Source organism: Suricata suricatta, chromosome 13, assembly GCF_006229205.1.
Source record: "Suricata suricatta isolate VVHF042 chromosome 13, meerkat_22Aug2017_6uvM2_HiC, whole genome shotgun sequence".
Taxonomy (NCBI): Eukaryota; Metazoa; Chordata; class Mammalia; order Carnivora; family Herpestidae; genus Suricata; species Suricata suricatta.
Genome location: NC_043712.1, coordinates 10,077,805 through 10,083,553, shown reverse-complemented (window position 1 = coordinate 10,083,553; position 5,749 = coordinate 10,077,805). Strand labels below are relative to the sequence as shown.

Sequence of the window (5,749 nt, the reverse complement as noted above, 5' to 3'; positions counted from 1 at the left end):
GGGACCCGGGCCCCTCCGCCGCCAATGCGCTCTGCGCTAACCCGCCTCGCAGGGGCCAGGAGCCGGCCCCTCTATATCAGCGCGTGCGGTATCCGGGGGCGGAGGCCCGGCCCGCGCCCTCCCCCGCCACCTAGCCTGGCTAGCGCCTTTACCCTCACCCTCTCGGCCCCCCATTCCCAGACCCGGCGCCTCGGAATCCGGGCAGGTGCTGGGCGTCAGGAGCCTCGAGCCACCCAGGAGTCGAGCCTCTGTGAATCCAGCTCAGTCGTGGCAAGGACCACGCTGGGGGCGCTGGTCGTTTTGCAGCGTGGAAGTGGGTTAAGGGCGAACGTGGGGGCCCGTGGGCAAGGCACGGGTTCAAGGCTAGAAACCAGGTCTCGCCCTGGCCATGCCATATTTCCTCACTGGAGGCTTAAGCAAATCTACACACACACACACACACACACACACACACACACACACACACACACACACGTCCTCAGTTTCCTTATCTGAGAAGTGGTAATGATGACTGGACTTCCATGCGGATGAACCGAAGTGGTGTTGGAAAAAAGCATGTCTTAGTACAGTGGGAGCGTTCAGTACTATCCAGCTGGGGGATCTGAGGCAAGCCCTCTCTCCTCCGTGGGCCTCAGTTTGCTTGGCCGGAAATGGGAATCTTCTGAGGTCTGGAAGCCACCCGCGGCGGCTCCTCAGCGCGGGGAGCTAGGAGAACAGAGGAACCCCTCCCCCATCCCGTTCTGAGCCCTTACCTGGGCTGGGGGAGGGGAAAGGGAGCGTCCAGGATCCCCAGGACAAAGGGGTCCCTGGGCTGCGCCAGGCTGAGCACTTCCTCTGGGTGGCTCTACTCCATTACTTTTACCAGGGAAAGGGACCACATCTCATCTTGCCCCTGCCCCCTCCGCGGAGAAGATGGTTGAGATCAGCGAGCCCAATATGCTGCGGTCTTCGAGTGGGGGAGGGGGGCGGGAAACCAAGATTATGCACCCACAGCTACGCAACGCAACCGATCTGAAGGCTCTGGCCCTTGGCCTTGGCCAACTTTGTCTGGGGCCCCTACCTGAGTCGCCCCTGCCACCCACCTTGGGTTGGAGCTGGCACCTTGGTCCTTTCAGCCGAGGCTAGAGACCCTGCACAGACCATTCCTCAGGTCCTTCAACCCGTGGAATGAAGGGTGAAATAGGCAGCTGACTTGCTGTGCAAACTCTGCCAGGTCCCTTTGCTTTGCTGAGCCTGTTTCTCTGCATGTAAAATGGAAAAGTTTGGCCCTAAAGAGGGGGTTCTGCAGTTTTCATGAGAGCCATGGACGAATCTTGCTGAGGAAGGAAAGAGAGCTGCTGGAATTTAGCTGCAGACCCCCACATCCGATGCCTGAGAAAGACTAGGGGCTGCAGGAGCTGGAGGTGAGGAACTAGTGCCTCTGAACAGCTCTCCATGGTGGGGGGGGGGCTCTCAGAACGTGGAAAACAGAAGCGGGCAGAGGAGGGGATTGAAGGGGAAGGCTGGGGTCTCCTGGACATTGTTGAGGAAGATCCTGGCAGTGTAAGCACAATCCTGGGCTGGGGGGCCCAGGCTCTGAGCCAGTTCTCCCCTTCTCCCTCCACCCCGACCCTCTTCTTCCCCAGAGGTTACACTACCTCAGGTTGGGAGCCCTGAGGTTGAGTCAGGCTGCACTGCACCCACCCCTCACGGCCCCAGGTTCCAGCTCAACATATGGGGACTCACAGCCCCTCACCCACTTACCCAGGGAAGCACACATTGATCTGGACGGGCCACAGAAGAGGGACTGACAGAAGGGCGTTGGAGACAGACACACAAATCCACACAAATTCACCGAGACAACACAGATACACAGACAGGGAGACCCAGAGACCCAAAGACAGGCCCAGGGAACATGGACACATTTGCAGACTGCCAGGGTTGGGCCAACACAGCACTGTGAATACTCGGCCACCAGTAGACAGCGGGACACTGCAGACCCCCATAGAGCCTGTCCCCACAGGCCTAGCTCCTCCCATCGGCTGCCCAGGGAAGAAGAGGGGGTAGCATGATGGGAGGGCAGGTCTGGGGCGATTTCTGGCCCCTTCCCTACCCAGAGCTGCGGGCACCAGTCACTCAGTAGAGCAGGCAGTGGCCGGCCCAGGCCGCAGGGAGGCACTGAGGAGGGAGGCTGGCCATTAGAGGCCTGGGCCCAGGCCCTCACTTACGGAGCGAAGGCGAGCTCTCACGCCGGATGACAGTGGACAGTGGGCACCAGGGGTCCAAGGGAAGACTCCGGCAGCCCAGGTGGGGCAGCGGTGACCGTGGGCACACAGGAACTCCTTCACGCCACGGCCGGCGGCAGGCGGACAGTAGGCTGGCCCTGTCCGTCCGTCCTCCTCCTCCCCGCCCTGGGGGGGGGGCACCGGAGGCCCAATTGGTCTCTGCCCCCACGTGACTCTGCAGGCCTCGCTCCTTCTTTGTTGGTGTTTCTCTTCATTTAGGTCTATTTTTTTCTTCTCCCAAAAGAAAAAAAAAATACCCCTATCTATCTGGGGGCCGCGGTGGGGGTGGAGGCCAAGGCACTCTGGAGGCCTTGGCCAGCTGGCTGTTCCAGGCCGCTGTGGGAGCCCAGAGGCAGGGACCCCATGTAGGCGGGTAGGCAGCCCCGCTTGTTAGCGACTGGGTGGGAGTGGGGCCTGATTTATGGGCGGCTCCCCCACCAGGCCTGCAGCCTGGCCTCTCTCCCCTTGAATGGCTACCTCCCTAGGCCCTGGCCCGACAGGGTCCGGCCGGGCCCAGACATGGGAGTGGAGTCAGGTCGGCCTGGAGCAGAGGCAGGGGCATGGATGACTTGACCAGGTGGCTGTGCTGTCATAGCTTGATCTTTTTACTCTTCCAGAAAGTGAAGAGAGGAAGAGGGGAATGGAAGACAAGCAGGTGAGCTGGCTGAACACCTTCCAGGTGCGTTCCGTGTCAGCTTCTCTGAATGTCACCATCTGCTGTGGGCTGCTGGTGCTCCCAGTGGCTAGCTGGGGAAGCTGAGGCTGGGCTGAGACTGCCTCCAGGGCCAGGATTGGGCCAAGTGGGTATTTAGGCCAGGATAGGGCAAGGCAGAGGGCAGGGGTCGGGGAGGGGGTTGTCTAGCAGGCCAGGCCTCCGCATGCAGCCGGGGATGTCCCTGTCCAACCTCCAGGTCCAGACAGGTCCTGAACTGTCCTGGTCCCCTAGTGTCCAAAGCACTCTGTTCTGCACCCTTCTGCTGCCTGACACCTTCTTTTGTACATTCCTTCATTCATCTCACTTTCCCTGAGTGCACACTAGATGCCAGGCACTGGTCCAGGCTCTCGAGAAAAGAGAAGAAAAAAGAAATCTCAATCCTTGGAGGATTTACCTCATAGACATCGGTCCTGGGGGTTGGGGCAGGGCACACGGGGCCATGGGGCAACCACTATTGAGAATCCTCACCACACCCCTTCATTTGAGGGAAGTAGGCCAATCATACAACACCTCACTTACCTGGCTCGGGAGGAGCAGGGATTTTCTGGATAACTGAAGTCAACTCTATTTAAAACCTAGCACGCCTTCCTTATTGTGCCACTAAACACACTTTTTAATTTGAAAGTACACACAAGACAAAAATCTTCCTGGCAGTCATAACTAACTGATGTACTGATTAAGTATACAGTACTCCCCACTTATCCCTGGTTTTTTTTTGCTTTCCACTGTTTCAGTTACCTGTGGTCAACAGGGGTTAGGGAGTAGATGATCTTCTTTGTGACGTGTTGTTAGAAGGTCGACACATAGTGGCTTAACGCTTTGTCGCAATGCCTCCATCATTCCCCCCACTTCTCATCATGCAGGCACTTTTTCACCTCGTAAGAAGGGGGAATACAGTGCAAGATAGTTTGAGAGAGACCACATGCACATAACTTTTATTACAGGATTATTATAATTGTTCCATTTTATTATGAGTTATTGTTACTATGCCAAATTTATAAACTAAACTCTCTCATAGGTATGTATAGGAAAAAGTATAGTGTATATAGGGTTCAGTACTAGCCATGGTTTCAGGCATCTGGAGGGGGTCTTGGAATGTATCCTCTGGAGATACGGGGGACTACTATTTTTTTTTTTTTAAGTAGTCTTCATGCCCCGTGCAGAGCCCAGAGTGGGGCTTGAACTCACGACCCTGAGAACAAGACTTGAGCTGAGATCAAGTCAGATGCTTAACCAGCTAAGCCACCCAGGCACCCTGGGATTATTATAATCTAATTCTACTATATCTGAATTCTGATTTCTACCTATGCCATAACATACCACTTACTTCCCAACATACATAACCCCATAATCATGCCTTTTTCATTCACTGAAGTTCTTATGAGATATATTTCTCTTGCATATGACCTAACCTAACTAGTCTCCCCATTTTTTAGGTTTATTTATTTATTTTGAGGGAGAGAGTGAGCAGGGGAGGGGCAGGGAGAGAGGAAGAGAGAATCCCAAGCAGGGTCTGCACTGTCAGCACAGAGCTCAACATGGGGCTCGAAGTCACGAACTGTGAGATCACGACCTGAGCAGAAATCAAGAGTCCGACACTTAACCCACCCAGTCTCTCCATAGTCTCCCCATTTTAATGCAATGATTTTGTTTCTGGATTAATACCATTTAATCCTCTGAATTTAAGAAATATCCCAGCAACCACCTTATCATCACCAACATGTCATATATATGTCACAACAAACAACCATGGTCCTTTGCATGTCTTTTGATGGGAGACTGTGAAATGAAGTCCACTTTCACTGCTTTCTTAGAACAGGATAAAACAGGGTCTTTCAACAACGTGGTGTCATGGAAAGAACTAGCCTGGCTTTGTCAGTCTCCTGCTGAGGCTCTGAGCCCTGAGAAGAATTGCTGAGAGATTCATGGTGGAGATTTCCCAGCTGTGTGACCTGGGACTAGTCACTTCTCTCTCTGGGCCTCACATTCTCACCATAAAATGGGGACAAAATGAGACAACGCATGTAACATGCCCAGTGTGCTGCCTGGCATGCCCTGTGTGCTCAGTGAATGTCAGCAAAAAATGAAAAAGCAGTAAGCCGAAGGCCTGGCCGGTCAGTCCTCAGGGGCCCTTTATGTGTTGAGCCTGAGGTTGCACCATCGTCCTGAACACTGTTTGCCCTTCTGGGATAGGGTGACTCAGCCGCCTGGGGAACCCTCAAGGAAAGGCTCAGGGCTGATTTATCTCTGGGGCCACAGCCGTCAGCACAGAGCAAGCAAGCGTCAGTGAGTGTTTGTTGAATGCCTACTTGCCAGGGCACCAAAGGCCCCATAGGCCCCACCTGCTGCCTGCGGGGAGAGAGTTCTGCTGCCTCCCGCTCCTGTTCCTAGGCAGTCAGCAGAAACTTCTGCCACTCAGGCTAGGAGCTCCTCTCCTCTGAGCGCCCTGGAGATATATTTATAGGCATTCCCTTCCTCTGTGCTGCTCCTCTTCCGCCCTTACTAGATGAGGCTGGCAGGGAATGGCAAGACCCTAACACAGAAATGCCTCTGTGCTGGGTCCCCTGCTATTCCACATCTGTGGTCAGCCTGGGAGCTAAGTAGTATTTTCTCCTCACCTTCCATGGGCAGCATTTGAGAGATGAAGAAACTCAGGTTCAGGGAGATGAGGTGTCTTCCCAAAGTCACAAAGCAAGGCTGTGATGGAACTAGGATTTAAATCCACACAGTGGGCTTGTGGAGTCAGAAACCTCTCTGCTCTGCCAGAGCC

The 5,749-nt window shown here is 54.8% G+C and overlaps 1 protein-coding gene across 1 annotated transcript in view; it reads right to left on the bottom strand.

The window, feature by feature from the left end:
* Window positions 1–2,334, bottom strand: part of NR5A1 (nuclear receptor subfamily 5 group A member 1) — a 25,022-nt gene extending 22,688 nt beyond the window's left edge. The window contains exon 1 of the mRNA XM_029920865.1: window positions 2,208–2,334. The gene's annotated coding sequence lies outside the window, so the exon portion shown is untranslated. The remainder of the gene's footprint in view (window positions 1–2,207) is intronic.
* Window positions 2,335–5,749: the final 3,415 nt, after the last annotated feature.